The sequence below is a fragment of the Mustela lutreola genome, chromosome 15 (genome assembly GCF_030435805.1).
Source record: "Mustela lutreola isolate mMusLut2 chromosome 15, mMusLut2.pri, whole genome shotgun sequence".
Lineage (NCBI taxonomy): Eukaryota > Metazoa > Chordata > Mammalia > Carnivora > Mustelidae > Mustela > Mustela lutreola.
Window position 1 is genome coordinate 5,688,331 of NC_081304.1, and position 16,916 is coordinate 5,705,246.

The 16,916-nt window shown below is 45.0% G+C and overlaps 1 protein-coding gene across 1 annotated transcript in view; it reads left to right on the plus strand.

The window, feature by feature from the left end:
- The first annotated feature begins 7,434 nt into the window (after positions 1-7,434).
- Positions 7,435-16,916, plus strand: part of GRB2 (growth factor receptor bound protein 2) — a 73,150-nt gene continuing 63,668 nt past the window's right edge. The window contains exon 1 of the mRNA XM_059149784.1: positions 7,435-7,650. The gene's annotated coding sequence lies outside the window, so the exon portion shown is untranslated. The remainder of the gene's footprint in view (positions 7,651-16,916) is intronic.

Consider the following 16,916-nt stretch of genomic DNA (forward strand, 5'->3'; position numbering starts at 1 on the left):
GTGTTTCCTGAATTGATTTCATCCTCCATAGTCCAAAAGTTCAGTTTCATGCCTTCTGACCAAAGATAAATTTCCTGCTGTCTTCTCCCCTCCCTCACGTCAGGTGCTGACCCCACTAGAAGCTGCCTGTGCAAAGAGGTTGTACTGTTCTCACCTGTGCTGCTCGCTGTCTGAAAATGCATGAGTTGCAGAGACATTGCTCCCTAATTTCCTCTTCTCTCCTGCATCCCAGAGTTTCCCTCTCTCCTTGATAATCCCCTTGAGCATACAAAGCATGTCCTAACAGGTCCCATATTTAGAATCCCCTCCTCGGGAGGGCCTGAATGGTTCAGTCGATTAAGCATCTGCCTTCTGCTCGGGTCAAGATCTCCAGGTCCCCAGGGAGAAAAAAAAAAAAATCCCTGCTCAGCAGGGAGTCTTCTTGTCCCTCTTCCATGCCCCCCCCCCCAGCTTGTGCTATCTCTCTCTCTCTCAAATAAATAAATAAAATATTTTTAAAAAATAAATAAATAAAATAAAATCTCTTCCTTGGCCCCTTAAATCCTATTTTTTTTGGTTGGCCTTATAAAAAGCTTTTTCTTTCTTTCTTTCTTTCTTTTTTTTTTTTTTCAGATTTCATTTTTTAAGTAATCTCTACAACCAACATTGGGCTTGAACCCACAACCCTGAAGTCAAGAACCGCACACTCCACCAACTGAGCCAGCCAGAGTCCCATATAGCAAAATTCTTCTCTGACAGGTGCCCTTCCTGCTGCCCTACTTCCTTACTTCCATTGTCTCTCTTCCCGCCCTTCTGTATCCCCTCCAATAAGGCTCTCACCTGACCCTCCCACCAGAACTCTTCTTACCCATTTCACCAAAAGTCTCCAAATTCAAAGGTTGCCTCTGTCTTCATCTCACTGGTCTCCTTTGGTAACATTGGACATGGCTGACTACACCCTCCTTATGGAAACACTTAATTTCCCCCATCAATAAAAGAGGCGTAATCATAACATCTCCTGTGTGTAGTAATTGTGGGGACTACATGAGATAAAGTGCAGAAAACCCTTAGATTTTCCCTGGTGCTCAATACCTCCAGCATGTCTTGAATATTTTCATCTTTCATGAGATAATGGATTCATGTAATATTTGCCTAGCGAAAACTCATTCTGTAAAAAGAAATAAAAATAAAAGCAAAAAGACATCAGAGGCTCAAATAAATTTAAAAAATGAAAAATGTTAAAGAAGAAAAGGGAGAGTCTCCTATGTAGAATGTTTTAAAAGAATATAGTAAACCGATATTGGAGAACCTTCCTTGTATTAAAATTGCTAATGCTTCTTTCTCGGAAGCGTAGGAACAGTGGGGAAATTTCCACCCTTTGGATGCATCAGTTCCATTAGAGCTCACAGCCAAAATGGAACTGACTTCATCTCCTTAGTGAACAGAATGTGTTCTAACAGAAGGAATAGAAGAGTGCCAGCCTCCTCTGAACTTGACTCTGGCATCGCTACAGAGAGCAGTTAAGACCAGAGTCCATTTGCTTATCTGCGCTTTTATTTTTTTATTTATTTGTACTGTGGCGCTAAGCACCACCCGCCCAGATAATGCCCACAGCAATGGCCTTTACTGGCATTTCTCAGCCACAGGCACCTGAAGATCCCAAGGGAGAACACAGGAGAGTGAGTCCCCAGTTTCTCTGGGCCCATGGTAATTTACATTCTGATTCCTATAATCTAGGACATACTGGGAAGACCCCAGAATCCCCATGATGCAGTTATTTAGTAAATATTGTCCCTTGAAGTCTGGTCCAAAGAATAGGCTAAGAATTTCTGTAGCTGCTTACTGAAAATGCATACTTCTGGGGTACCCAGAGAGCTCATTTGTCCATTGTCCATGTCCATACCAACTGTCCTCAGTTGGTAGAGCATGAGACTCCTTAAATGCATATTTCTGGGCCCTTCTCAGACCTAACGAGTTGTGTATTTCTGGGATACTGGAATTTGCAATTTATACAGATCCCCAGATCTGTATAATTATACATATTAAAATATGAGAACATTAAACAAGAACTTTTGGCCCTTTCCTCCATCTTAAAAACTTGACTTTGGTCTCGAGGGGCCTCCATTGATTCTACCTAATGGAACACAAGCTATTCTTCAAGACAACTTAGTTACCACCTCCTCCATGAAGGCTTCTTGGACTTTCTGCCCTCAGTTTATCTCTCTCTCTCTCTTTCTCTCCTAGGTTCCTTTAACAATGAGTCTCCGTGCTCTTGGAGCACTTGTCAGGCTGGGTCATATTATTTAGAGTCAGGCTTTATTTGGGAAGTCAAGAAAAACAAGATGTGGCACCTCTTCTTGAAGAACTCATAGTTTAAAGGGGAGAAGGACAAGTAAGTTGATGGCCAACATATGGTCCTAAGAATGTGGTGACGAGGGGCCTGGGTGGCTCAGTGGGTTAAGCCTCTGCCTTCGACTCATGTCATGATCTCAGGGTCCTGGGATTGAGCCCCGCACACGCACCAAGCTCTCTGCTCAGCACAGAGCCTGCTTCCCCCTCTCTCTCTACCTGCCCCTCTGCCTACTTGTGATCTCTCTCCCTGTGTCAAAAAAAAAAAAAAAAAAAGAATGTGGGGGTGCCTGGGTGGCTCAGTCGTTAAGCCTCTGCCTTTGGCTCAGGTCATGATTCCAGGGTTCTGGGATGGAGCCCCACATTGGGCTCCCTGCTCAGCAGAGAGCCTGCTTCTCTCTCTCCTTCTGCCTGCTGCTTTGCTTACTTGTGCTCTCTCTCTCTCTCTCTATCAAATAACTAAATAAAATCTTGAAAAAAAAAAAAGAATGTGGTGAGGATGCAATATGCTGAGGGTGCTATTAGTGGAACCAGTGCATCATGGGAGGCTTCCTGGTGGAGGTGGCACCTGAGCTGAGTATTAAAGGACAGGTAGGAGACAGGTGGTGATGGAGAAGGCAGGGAGAGGAAGTGAGAGAACTGTAGAGTTATTCAGGAAACTGCAGGTCATTCGGAAGCATAGAAACAAAAGGCCAGCCACAGAGGGCTCTGGGGGATATGCTAAGGACTTTGGACCTTATCTGTGACTCCCAATTCTGTTTGAAGTTTAGAAAGCCCACTGTTGCTGCAGTGTAGACGATGATTTTGGGGGGTGGGGCAGGATCATCAGTGAGGAGCAACGATGGTGATGTGGACAGGTTAGGTGATAGAAATGGAGTCAGGAGATAGAGGAAGGGAAGCCGCAGGACTAGGTATCCTCCTGGCAGGCTCAATGTCCAAGGTCACCTTCAAAGCTTGAGAAGCCACGGAAGCCTTGGCTCACAACTTAACCAAAGGAAATTCTAAGATGAGAACTTCCAAGATCAGTTGAGCAGGTGACAGTAGAATCTCAACGACCAAGTTTAGGTTGTCACTGGTTGTCTGACTCTTTCCCACGCTCAGCAATGTGGTCTCAGAGACGAGCTGGAGGCTCACTAAATGTCAGGGTAATGTCCAGTTATTACCGGCAGGCGGCAGCACCGCAACTCACAGAGAGCAAAGCGAGAAACCCTTTTCGGCGACTAAAAAAAAAAAACCCGCAAACCCCACCAGAAAGGAGAGACTTTGGGGTGATTAATTTGTGCATTCTGAAGTGACTGATGTGGCCAGTTTATTATCTGCAAGTTTTGCTACAGTTACAACAGGTTTTCATGCCAGGATGTGACTTTGACTTTGCAAATTGCTTCTTACTCCAGTATCTTTTTGTGATTTAACATGAGCCACACTCATTCAAACTATTGCTTCTAGTGTTTTTTTGGTTTTATTCTTCTCTACATGGAATGATCTTGGGCAACGTTCTCTCAAGTTTCTGAGTTGTTTGCAGAAAATTTTTTTGCAGGAAAGACAGTGTAACAAATGTTGAAGGTTTTGTGTTTTGTTGGCTTTTTTTTTTTCTTTCTTTTTTAAATACACCGCCCACCATTGCTTCATTTCCAGACAATTGTTTTTACTTTAAATGTTCCCTTCCAAATCTGGTCCATATGCATATATTTTTGCATAGATATTCTCAGAGTCTGTTTTATCAATGCTGCATTTTAAAAGGAAGTGCATATTTTTTTTCCTGTTCTTTTAGGCTTCTATACTCTTCTGAGATCTCACCCACTTCCTTAGCTTCAAATATCACATGGCACAGAAAAGCGACCACATCTTTATCTCGAGTCAACTTCTGTTATTTATTCTCTAGGCATCCATTTATTCACTCCATGCACTGTGCTGGGGGCTGGGACTACAAATGTGTAGAGGTACGGTTCTGTTTCTCTGAGAGCTGGTAGAACTTGGGAAGGAAGGCTTTGAACAAATAAGGCGGCAATGAGATTGAGGTATAGTGGGAATTTTGAGGAAGAAACCTAAAACTGGCTTAGGTGTCTAAAAAGTGGGGGGCAGGAGGCCAACTGAGCAGAGGAAACTGCATATACCAAGATATGAATGCTCCAAAGATTATGGTACCTTCTGGAAACCACAGTGGTTTAGTTTTGGTGGAATGTGTGTTGGCTAGAGACAGAGAGTGGGATGGGCAGGCAGGGGCCAGATCCATAACAGTCTTGCAAGTGACTTGAGATAGTGTTTTGTGGATGATGAATATCTTAGTTCCCATTGATTTCCCTCTGCAACCAGAGTGATAAAGTACTTTGAAGATGGACATCTGACTGTGTCCCCCCCCCCCTCCGCTTTGGTATCCTATAGGATCAAGTGCCTTGTTTTTTTTGTTTGTTTGTTTGTTTTTTTTAAGATTTTTATTTATTTATTTGACAGAGAGAGATCACAAGTAGACAGAGAGGCAGGCAGAGAGAGAGAGGAAGGGAAGCAGGCTCCCCGCCGAGCAGAGAGCCTGATGTGGGACTCGATCCCAGGACCCTGAGATCATGACCTGAGCCGAAGGCAGCGGCTTAATCCACTGAGCCACCCAGGCGCCCCAAGTGCCTTGTTTTTTAGCAGCTCTGAAAAGGCCCTGCACGAGCCTCTCCAAATGCCTTACCCACGTGCCGCATTCTTCTTTCTTTCTTTCTTTTTTAAGATTTTATTTATTCATTTATTTTATATATAGAGAGAGACAGCGAGAGAGGAAACACAGCAGGGCGAGTGGGAGAGGGAGAAGCAGGTCTCCCGAGGAGCAGGGAGCCCGATGCGGGGCTTGATCCCAGGACCCTGGGACCATGACCTGAGTTGAAGGCAGGTGCTTAACCAACTGAGCCACCCCGGCGCCTCCCACATTCTTCTTCATCCCAGTTATAAATGGCTTCCTTGAATCCTTTCTTACCATCTGCCCTTTGTACATGCTGCACCCTCTCCTGGAACACCATTTTCCTCTTGGGCTAACTGGAGTCTCAAACCTTCCTCTTCAGCCTTCCCTGATCCTGGGCTAGGTCAGGTCCCCTGCCATATGCTCCCAAAGCTGCCACTACTGCAAATGTCATACTCCCAAAGGTATGTTCCCCTCCCTGTGACAGGTAATCCTGTTCTCTACAAAGTAGATGCTCAGTTGATGTAGGGAGAATGAATGACTACATTGAGCTTTTCAACAGCATACTGATATTTCCACCTGCATGTCTCCTAGAACGATGAACTCTACATGTCCAAAACTAGACATCATCATCTCCTTCCTTGCCTCCTCCCTGCCTCACCCCACCCCTGCCCAGTTAGGTTGGCTGGCACACTTCTCTGTCGTTCTACCCACTCAAAACAAAGAAATCCAACTTTTCCCTCACTTCCTCCTCCTCTCTGCTCAGGAGCTAAGTCCTTCCCTTCCATGTCTGTTTTTTTCCTGGCCACCATTCTAGAATTACTAAGTAATTATAAAGCATCGTAGTGGCGAAAATACGGATTTGAGAACAAGATAGGCCTAGGTTCAAGTCTTGGGTCTACTGTACTTGGGTTTTCTTGGGTCACATCAGGAAGCTCTCTAAGCCTCAGTTCTGAGTCTGTAAATGGGAATACTTATTATCCACCCTCTAGAAACACCATACACTTCAGGTGGTAAATAGATAATCCTCTTATTATTTTTACTACATATCGGACGTGTCCTGCTCAAAAAGCTTCAGAGGTTGCTAATCACTTGACCATGAACTCTAAGCCATACATCTTGGCCTTGTCTCTCACCCCACCCCAAATCTTAAAATCTGGGCAATTTAACATATTGGCTAATTCTGTCAGTGTTTCCTCCCAGCTTCCAGGTTGCAGTTCAAACACCAAGTCCTCTCTGATTACCTGAGCACTAAATAATTGGCTCCCTTCTCTGCGGTCCTGTAGGCATTTCAGTGGGACTTAAGGCCTGCTCTTTTGCCTTGCAGAACAGGCGGCTCTCCTGTGAATTACAAATTGCTGAAAGCAGAGGCTTTGGTAGGTTCATCTATTACCTTGCAAAGTGCCTTGAATACAATTGGTGCTCATAAAATGCCGGGTGAGAGAACACCTCATTTTCCTTATTTCCGTGGCTTCTTTTCTCTGCAGAATCAGACGGCTGGTTATTCTCATCGCAGCACTATTCTGTTGGCTTCCAGGGAGCACATTACCATGAGATACGTTCTGTTCTCTTTAATTAGAAAGAGCTTTTGGAACTGAAAAATAGGAGTTACTTCTTCAAGCCTCATCTGCTGCTCCCCCGTACTCACCCGCCTGCTGCAGGAATCGAACTACTTAGCATTACACAGAACAGGACTCTCCCGCCTCTGCTCCTTTGGGCGTGCGTGCCGGTCCCCTCTCCTGGAGCACTCTTACCCGGACTTCTCTGTCTAGTGAACTCCTACTCGCCCTCCAAGACTCAGTTCAGACGTCATCATCACCTTCTCTGGGAAGGCTGTTCTAATATGGGCAGAGTAGCGGTCCTTCCCCCCCCCCTTTTTTTTTTTTTACCTTCCTCAGCATTCCCCCAAATAATTCTAACATTGCATATAGCATCTGTTTGTTTAATTTCCTTCCTCTCCTCCAGACCGCGAATTCCTGGCGGGCCAGGATACCTGTTCCTCAGTGTGCCTTCTACACACAATACCTGTACCTATACCTATGATTAGCACACAGTAGGCGCTTGATTAATATGTTAATTCCTCTAACGCGGCCGTTTGGCCCACATTCTCAAGTATTTCAAAAGCTGGTCGTCTCTTTGGAGTGTTTCAGGGTGGAGGGAGATTCCCGCACCCCACACCCCGCAGGAGGAGGGAAGTGATTAGGGTGTGGTGAAGAGTTACGCCTTCGGGGCTAAGCTGTAATTGACCCGTCTAGGCACAGAGAGGGTTACAGCGACCCGGAGGCGGAGCCAAGTCGGTGCCACCTGCTCCGGGGCGGTCTGGCGCACGCGCCTTGGCATCTAGATGGTGGCTACCTGCGGGGCCCGAGCCCAGGAGGAGCGCTTGCGCTCTGAGCCTTTTCCGCCGGGGGAAGTCTCGCGGGGGCGGGGCGGGGCCGCGCGGGGAAGTTCTCGCGGGACCCCGAGGAGGAGCGGAAGCCAGGCGGCTGTGCTGCTTCGGCGAGCGGGCGGCGGCGGCGGCGGCGGCGGTAGCGGCGACGAACACTGAGGCGACGACCGCGGCGGGAACAGGCGCTGCCCTCGGGGAGCAGCAGCGCGGTCGGCGGCCGCTCGCACCGCTGCAGAGGGGCCGGCCGGGCGCGGAGCGGAGCAGCTGCGCCACGGTGAGTGCGGCCGGCGGCGGTGCTGCGGTGCCTCTTCCCCCTCGCTCGGCAGCGGGAGTCGGCCCGCCGGGCCCAGCCTACCCAGGGCTGCCGGGGTTCGGGTTCGGGACCGCGAGGCCTGGGGCGGGGGACGGAGTCCCCGGGGCTCTCGGGCTCCGCGTTTCCCCTTTTGGGGCGCTTCCTTCCTGGGGACCGTCTTCCCCCGGCCCTTAGCTCGGTGCAGAGCCCCGGACCCCGGGGGCGGGAGGCGGGGGGCTCCTCATTAAGTTTCACGCTTTCTTCCGGAGGGTTTGCGCAGAGGGGTCGGGAGAAGCCCGGGATCCCTGGGTACTCATTCTGTGAGTCAGTCTGACTTGGCCCGGGAGGCGGGGGATTCGCAGCGGCTGCAAATGTGATTGATGCTCCTGCGACCTGCACGGCCACCACGTCACCATCTCCTGGTGTCATTGGGCCGAATTTGGGGAGGGAACCCACCTACCGTATGAATACCGTTGAGTTAGAACCTTTGCTGCCGGAACCGGTCGAGATGTCCACTTTTTTTTTTTTTTTTGAGGCTGCTCTGAAAAATAATTGTAAAGAACTGTAAGCAGCAGTTGGTTGGAATGCTCCGAGGAAGGATTTCAGTGCGAGGGGATAGAGAAGCACCGGTATTTTTCATCTGTAAGGCTCTCCGTAGAAGCCACATGAGTTATAGCTTGTTGAGGGAGTCCTTGTAAAAGTTGGGCTTTGCAGAGGAGCCGAAGTGCACTCGACATCTATCGTTTGGTGCTGTGGACTCAGAAAAGAGTCCAAAAGACACATGAAAGAAGTTAGCGTTCTCTCTTTGGCTTTCCTGTCTCTCTTTCGATGTATACTTCTCCAGTCCTTGCCTTCCCTTTCTACTTGTATTTTCACTGCGGACATCAGATGCTTACTTGTGTAATGCAAGTCATTTGCCCATCCCTCCCCCCCCCCTTTTTTTCTAATCTACTTCCCCTTCCTCCTTTTTGTCCCCTCTTCGACATAATTTTTCTGCCCCTTGGTGCAGTTTGCCTTCTCCCTCATGTAAAGATTCTGTTTTCTCTCCGGGGAAGATCCCCTCTTTTCCTGTTTTATCCTTCACTTTGAAGCGTGGGCTTCAGTCGGCTCTGCGAGACTTGAAGTTCTCCCCCTGGGAACTGGGAGGCTCAGAGGATTGAATTCATCCATAAGCCGTCAATACTGCCACAGGGTCGCAAGTGCAGCTTGCTTGTGTTATTTGTGGTTTTTTTTTTTTTTTTTTTTTTTAATTTTTTTTTTTTTTAAGATTTTATTTATTTATTTGACAGAGAGAAATCACAAGTAGATGGAGAGGCAGGCAGAGAGAGAGAGAGGGAAGCAGGCTCCCTGCTGAGCAGAGAGCCCGATGCGGGACTTGATCCCAGGACCCTGAGATCATGACCTGAGCCGAAGGCAGCGGCTCAACCCACTGAGCCACCCAGGCGCCCCTGTGTTGTTTGTGTTTTAGTTGTTCTCTTTGTTTTGATATTCTGCTTTGGTGCCTGCTTGTGCTTTTCTTCCTGTGTCTCTCTTGTATTGGTTAAGGAAGATTGGGTCAATTGGTGGCTTGTATGACTTATTTTTTTTGGCTTTTAGTTGGAGTGGTTCACGTTAAAAAAACAAAAACTAACCATAGACCTATATTACAATAGAATTAAGATAACATGAAATATTTGAGGGAATAGAATTTTAGGCCATAGATGAATTAATTAACACTTGCCCGTTGTGACAGTATGAATTTATTCTTTGCCAGGGTTCTTTTAATCAGGCATTTTTGTTATTGCTGTCGGGGTTTTTTCGGTAGAAAGGAATAACTGTGTTCCATTGCTCCTTTCCTGGTTCAAAATTTTCTGAATTCCCAAAATAAAAAACGAAATTAATTCTTCTAATCGGCTTTCTTTGATACTAAAAGCAAGCATTTAAATGCTTGAGGCAGTTTACTTCCTTAGCAAGTGTATTCAGATTTGAGGGATTGCTAGGTTTTAAATACTACTGGTTGATGGTACTTAGTTTTTCTGAGAAAAATCTATTATGTTGCCTGTTGTGCAGCAGCAGTTCTGATTGTACCTAGAACAGAAGAGTAATAGATTTTGGAGAAATTAAGTAATACAGAAAAGAGACCCACCATGCTCTCCTGAGAGAAATTAATAGTTACTTGCTTAATTCAAAAAAACTTTCTGGCACCACTGAAAGACTGTTGAGAGCCCTTGGTTTTATTTGTCAAAATTGGCTTTTTCCTTGTTGAGCCAAGTGAGGACGCATTATTTTCATCGTACACCACGAAGTTGTAGTGCATCCTTGGAATGCAAACTTTAAAATCTGCTTAAGGCATTCTTCTAGTACATCAGTGATTCTTCAGGTTTAGCATGCATAAGAATTACCTGTGAATCTTATTTTAAATTAGGCTCTGGGCCTAAGGCCACTACATTGCAGAACTCTAGAAGGCACCCCATTCAGTCTCTGAATGGGACTTTTTTTTTTTTTTTTTTTTTTTTTTTTTTTTTGAAGATTCCATTTATTTCTTTGACAGACAGAGGTCACAAGTAGGCAGAGAGGCAGGCTGGGGTGGGGGCGGGGGAAAGCAGGCTCCTCACTGAGCAGAGAGCCCCAATGCAGGGCTCCATCCCAGGACTCCTGGGATCATGACTTGAGCCAAAGGCAGAAGCTTTAACCCACTGAGCCACCCAGGCACCCCTGAATGGGACGAACGATTTTGATGCAGCTGGTCCAAAACCCAAAACTGTTGTTACAGAATGCAGCTGTAAAATCATGAGGCTGGAATGTGGCTTTAAATTAGTCAACTTAAATTATGCTTTCTGTATGTACAGAGTAAATATTTAAAAGCCTAATAGAATAAGTGACGATAGATGTGATTAGTCTTTATATGTGTAAATATTTGAGCATTGTTAGGACTCTGATGTGGAGCAACTTAATTTTAAAGTTTATATTTAATAGGGCTGTTAATTTGCCTACCAGAAAGCGCTTCAGAGTTTGTATGTAGATGGAAGAAGATGGACAGTGCAGGAACATACAGACAGGTACTTGAAAAGATGTTGGTGATGCCAGCCAGTTGGTACCTCTTACAACTTTGTGCCAGAGACTCCACAGCCTTTACTCCACTCCGAGGCCTCACATGCGCTATCTCTTTCAATCATCAAAATGTCCCGTCCGGTAGGTGCGTTATTATCCTCATTTTCCAGCTGAGGGAAACGAGGATTTAGGGAATGTAGGTTATTTCACCAGTGTCGCCCGTCTAGTGGTAATGGGCCAGTTGAATTCAGGTCTGACTCCAGAGCGCCAGTAATATTTTTTGGTGTTTGACCGTAGTGATGAAAATACAATTGAGACGTGTAGTGCAGAAAGTAAAAATACTGGGGTGCCTGGATAGCTCAGTTAAGTGTCTGCCTTTGGCTCAGGTCATGATCCTTGGGAGCTCCCTGCTCAGCGGGGAGTCTGCTTCTCCTCCCCTCGCACCCACCTAGTGTTCTCTCTCTTACTCCCTCTCCTGAATAAATAAATAAAATCTTGAAAAAAAAAAAGAAAAAGTAAAAATATTTTGTCCTCTTGCTCCCAGAGATAACCATTGTTAACATTTTGGGTCTTTTCTTTAGCACACATTTGATAAATACTATTTTGCTTTATGGAAATGGGATAAACTAATTTTTCTGCATTTTTGCTTTTAACTTGATAGTATCTCTTGGTATTTACATAGCTATTCCATAGATGCGCTCGTGGATATTGATCAGGTATATATGTATGTGACACATGGTATTTGTCATTATTTCAGTGAGATAATCTAGGAATTGAATTGCTTGTTCAAGGATATCTATTTTTAAATTGTCAACATAAAATTACAATAGTATAGTATACTATAAAACTACTTTCCAAAAAAATTGAACTGATTAATTCCCTACTACAGTGTGGCCTTTGTGATGGGTTTGTTATAACACAGTATCAAGCACATGGTCAGTCAGGCATATAGTAGCTGCTCAAAATGTTAAATGGATGAACATTGGATAAAGAATCAGAGTATGTTCACCCAAAGTATTGGAGAGGCTAAATACTATAAACCTTAAAAAATTTTCCAGTTAGGGGACGCCTGGGTGGCTCAGTGGGTTAAGCCGCTGCCTTCGGCTGGGGTCATGATCCCAGGGTCTGGTCCGCATCGGGCTTCTTGCTCAGCAGGGAGCCTGCCTCTCTCCACCTCTGCCTGCCTCTCTGCCTGCTTGTGTGCTTTCTCTCTCTTTCTGACAAATAAATGAATAAAGTCTTTAAAAAAAAAATTAAAAAAATTTGCCAGTTAGGCGAAGGAAATCTCATTGTTTTAATTTGTAGTTTTGTTTTTTTTTTTTTTAAGATTTTATTTATTTATTTATTTGACAGGCAGAGATCACAAGGAGGCAGAGAGGCAGGCAGAGAGAGAGGAGGAAGCAGGCTCCCTGCTGAGCAGAGAACCTGATGCGGAACTCGATCCCAGGACCCTGAGATCATGACCTGAGCCAAAGGCAGTGGCTTAACCCACTGAGCCACCCACACGCCCCTAATTTGCAGTTTTTAACAGTGAAATTGAACCTTTTTTTAAAGATTTTATTTCTTTATTTGTCAGAGAGAGAGAGAGAGCGCGCATACAGGCAGAGAGGCAGGCAGAGGCTGAGAGAGAAGCAGCTCCCTGCCGAGCAAGGAAACCTATGTGGGACTCGATCCCAGGACTCTGGGATCGTGACCTGAGCCAAAGGCAGGGCCCAATCGACTGAGCCACCCAAGCATCCTTGAACATCTTATGTTTTAAGTAGAATCACATTTTAACTTATTTTGAGTAACTTAATATTGGGCCCTGTTCAAACCACTTCATCTATATTACCTGTATTACCTAATAATGAATAAATCTTATAAAGTAGGTGATTCTATCCCCATTTTACTGATAAGAAATGGGGCTCGTTTAAAAGGCTTACCCAGAATTATAGCTGGTAAGCATCAAGATCATTACTTGAACCCCTGTCAGCCTGCTTTTAGAGACCATGCAGACATTAAGCTATATTGCCCAGTGAGTGTTGTGTATTTTATGTTCTGTAAATTTGGGGAAGAAGAGAGTTAAATGGAAGAAAGAAAATAAAGTCCTACAAGTACAGGGGACTGCAAACAAAAAATTGTTTGCTCAAAATGTTAAATGGATGAACATTGGATAAAGAATCAGAGTATGTTCACCCAAAGTATTGGAGAGGCTAAATACTATAAACCTTTAAAAAATTTTCCAGTTAGGGGACGCCTGGGTGGCTCAGTGGGTTAACCTGAACAATTCAGGCTGCACATATGGTTTGGGTTTTTTTTTGTTTTTGTTTTTTGTTTTTTTTTAAGATTTTATTTATTCACCAGGCAGAGAGAGAGCACAGGCAGGGGGAGCAGCAGGCAGAGGGAGAGGGAGAAGCAGGCCCCCCCAGGAGCAGGGAGCCTGATGTGTGGCTTGATCTCAGGACTCTTTTTTTTTTTTTAAAGATTTTATTCATTTATTTGACAGAGAGAAATCACAAGTAGATGGAGAGGCAGGCAGAGAGAGAGAGAGAGGGAAGCAGGCTCCCTGCTGAGCAGAGAGCCCGATGCGGGCCTTGATCCCAGGACCCTGAGATCATGACCTGAGCCGAAGGCAGCGGCTTAACCCACTGAGCCACCCAGGCGCCCTGATCTCAGGACTCTTGAGATCAGGACCTGAGTCGAAGGCAGACCCTAAACCCACTGCAGGGGCTCCTACACTTGTGTTCTTAAAATTTGTTGCTTGTGGGGGCGTCTGGGAGGCTCAGTGGGTTAATAAGCCTCTGCCTTTTACTCAGATCATGATCCCAGAGTCCTGGGATCCAGCCCTGCATCAGGCTCTCTGCTCAGCTGGGAGCCTGCTTCCCCCTCTCTCTCTTCCTGCCTCTCTGCCTACTTGTGATCTCTGTCTATCAAATAAATAAATGAAATCTTTTAAAAAATAATAAAATAAAATAAAATCTGTTGCTTGTGATGGGCTGCAGGGTGTGTGCTGGAACAGCTTAACCGTTCTCAGTAGAGTTCAGTGTCAAATGTACTCTCAACCCATCTTCTCTGTTAAAATCATTATACATTGCGTCCAGTTTCAGTTTTCTTCTTTTAGTTATTAGTGTTCTGTATGATAGTTTTTTTGTGGGTATGTTGTTAGGGCTTTTGTGTTTTTTTTGTTTTTAGGGTTGTGAGTGGGGTTTTTTTTGTTTGTTTTTGCCTTTAATGAAACACATCCTTTTGAATTCCTTTAGCCTGTGTGCTCTTTCAGTGGCTAGCCTCGTAAGCTGAGCCCTTCAGGTTTTCTCCATGAGCTGCTTATTTTTATTTGGCACAGCCACGGAAGTATTGATTATGCCTGGTTTTCATTTCTCTCAAACTGTATCTCACGAAGCCATAGTTATGTGAAACATGATTTTCAAGAGTGTTAGTCTGTTTATGCTTTTTTCTAGGAATCCTGTGGTAGATGAGTTCGGTCACAGGAAAACCCAGTGTTGAAAACCGTCTTGGTTTTTATGCCGTGTCTGTTTAGTTACACTGCAGTTGTCTGAAATCCCGTATGACTTAGAAGTTTGTTCCTTGTTATAACATACTACCTTGCCTGTGACAACGCTTTTGAGTTTCTGATTTTCTGATTTCTGTTTTTCAAATATGAAACTCCTTATCCTTGTTAGATCTGCTCAATTTAGCTTCCTACCATTGAAACATAGTCCCAACAATCAGCCCTGGACACCAATTAAAATAAATTACCTGGTCAGATAGAAAATATTGAAAGTATTGACAGGCATGTAGCAAAGATCTTGGAACATTTGTAGCTCAATAAAACAGGTACACGCATTGGAAAGTAGGCAAAAAAGGAAAAGCAGTTATTAATGCCAGGGAAAAGTAAAGGATTGTACCAGAAAGGAAAGTTGCTTGTAATATATTTAAATCAGCAGTGAAGAATATTTTGTAATGTGAACTGCTTAAACCGGAATTCATGTTATTACTGGATGGGCGGGGGGATGCTGGCAGGGGCAAACGTCTCACAAGAGGTAGATCATGGCTGGAATAAACTAAGAAACAGCAGTAAAAGCATATTGTTTAGAAATACTGGAAGTAAATACAAAGCAAAAGACAAAATTGAGGGTGATTGCTGGTAGGTGTTGGGGTGGGGAACTGCCCTTTTTAAAAATAAGCCTTTTAAAAGCAGTGACTTTCAAAATTATATACATGGATTAGTTTGACCAAAAAAAAAAAAAAAGCAACTACAGAGAGAATAAATAAAGGATGTTTAAGGACACACAAAAATAAATACTCTGAGGGGTGCCTGGCTGGCTCAGTTGAGAAAATATGGGACTTGATCTTGGGGTTGTGAGTTTGAGTCCCATGTTGGGTGTAGAGATCACTTAAAACTTAAAATGAGGGGCGCCTGGGTGGTTCAGTGGGTTAAAAAGCCTCTCCCTTTGGCTCAGGCCATGATCTCAGGGTCTTGGGATCAGGCTTTCTGCTTAGCAGGGAGCCTGCTTCCCTTCCTGTCTCTGCCTGCCTCTGTCTACTTGTGATCTCTGTCAAATAAATAAATAAAAGGGTTGGTTTTTTTTTTTTTTTTTAAGATTTTATTGATTTATTTGAACAGAGAGAGAGAGATCACAAGTAGGCAGAGAGGCAGGCAGAGAGAGAGGGGAAGCAGGCTCCCGGCAGAGCAGAGAGCCCGATGTGGGGCTTGATCCCGGTATCCTGAGATCATGACCTGAGCTGAAGGCAGAGGCTTTAACCCACTGAGCCACCCAGACGCCCCTAAATAAATAAAATTAAAAAAAAAAAAAAAAAAAAAACATTTAAAATGAGACATATACATATATGTGTTTGCTAGCGCTCTGTCTTCCCTCTTTTAGAGCCAGCCCCACATGGAATATCGTAGGTATGGCCTGATAGAGTAAACGTTGGTTTGGTTGATTAATTTCCCCACGGTAGAATGTGTGGCTTTCAGAATTTGACTGAAGGACTTTTTTTTTTTTTTTTAGATTTTATTTATTTATTTGACAGAGATCACAAGTAGGTGGGGGTGGGGGAGTAGGTCCCCTGCCTAGCAGAGAGTTTGACTGGGGGCTTGATCCCAGGACCCTGAGATCATGACCTGAGCCAAAGGCAGAGGCTTAACCCACTGTGCCACCCAGGTGTCTCTGAAGGACTTTTTATTACCAGGTGATTTCTTCCCTCCCTGGTAACACTCATTTCCTTCTAATCTTAATATTCCCAGCTGGCTTACTGCTTAGTCCATTTGCAGCTATGCTTGATTAATGCCCCAGTTGTTAACTTTAGAACAAAAGAATAATAATCACCCGTGCCCCTCAGATGAGCTTTCTGCTAGGTGGTAATTATCCAAGAAGGGTGTCACTATAAATACTCTGTCCCCGTTCTGCCACTGTCAGTGTTGTTTTCTGCTTTTTTTTAGCCTGTATGAAAACACGAACTGAAAACGAGAATGGGGCTTTATTTTCCTTTCCTTAGGCAGAGGTCTAGATTACGTCCATGTCTGTGGCTCTGTGGCTGGAGACTGAATGCCCACCGTTGCACATCACGAAGGTTATTACAGAATCTTTACCTGCAAAATGCAATTTGGCTCATTTTAGAACCCCTCTGGCTCTGAGAAGAGCAGCTGTTGTCAGGGTGACTGTGAGAGGCTTCTGTTTGATTTACTGGCACCATCTCCCTGCCCTTTCATCCCCAGATAAGGCATCTGGCAGCTCAGATTCTGAAAAAGGGATTCCTTTCAAGTGTAGTTAGGACCTCAGCTTTGCTCCCTAGGGTGTTTGGAAATAATGTGGAGGATGCTTCTGGAAATGCTGGACCTAGGACATCTATTTCAAGGGCTGTTGGGACTCCAAAGCCTTGGGGGTGTTCAGGGGAGAAAGGTGCCTTAGGCAAGAGCCAGGTCTTCACCCACAAAAGGCTCTGACACAGCCGGATCTCCTTTTTCTGGTTACCTGAGCTTGCTGAGCAGTTTGGCAGTAGTAGAGGGGAGCTGCCTTGCTCAGAACAGCAAATTGGATTTAAGAGAGGAGTTCCGAGGTTCACCTTCTCCTGCTTTCCTAGGAGCAGACCAAGGGTTAGTTTGTGACAACAGTCAAGCAGCTGAGCACCAGAGCTGGAATTGCTTGCTTTCGACGGGGTCGGGGACCCAGCGTTTTCAGAAAGCCCGAAAGCTTGGCAGGGAGAAAGGAAGGAGATGGGCCCGTGCCACGGAGAAA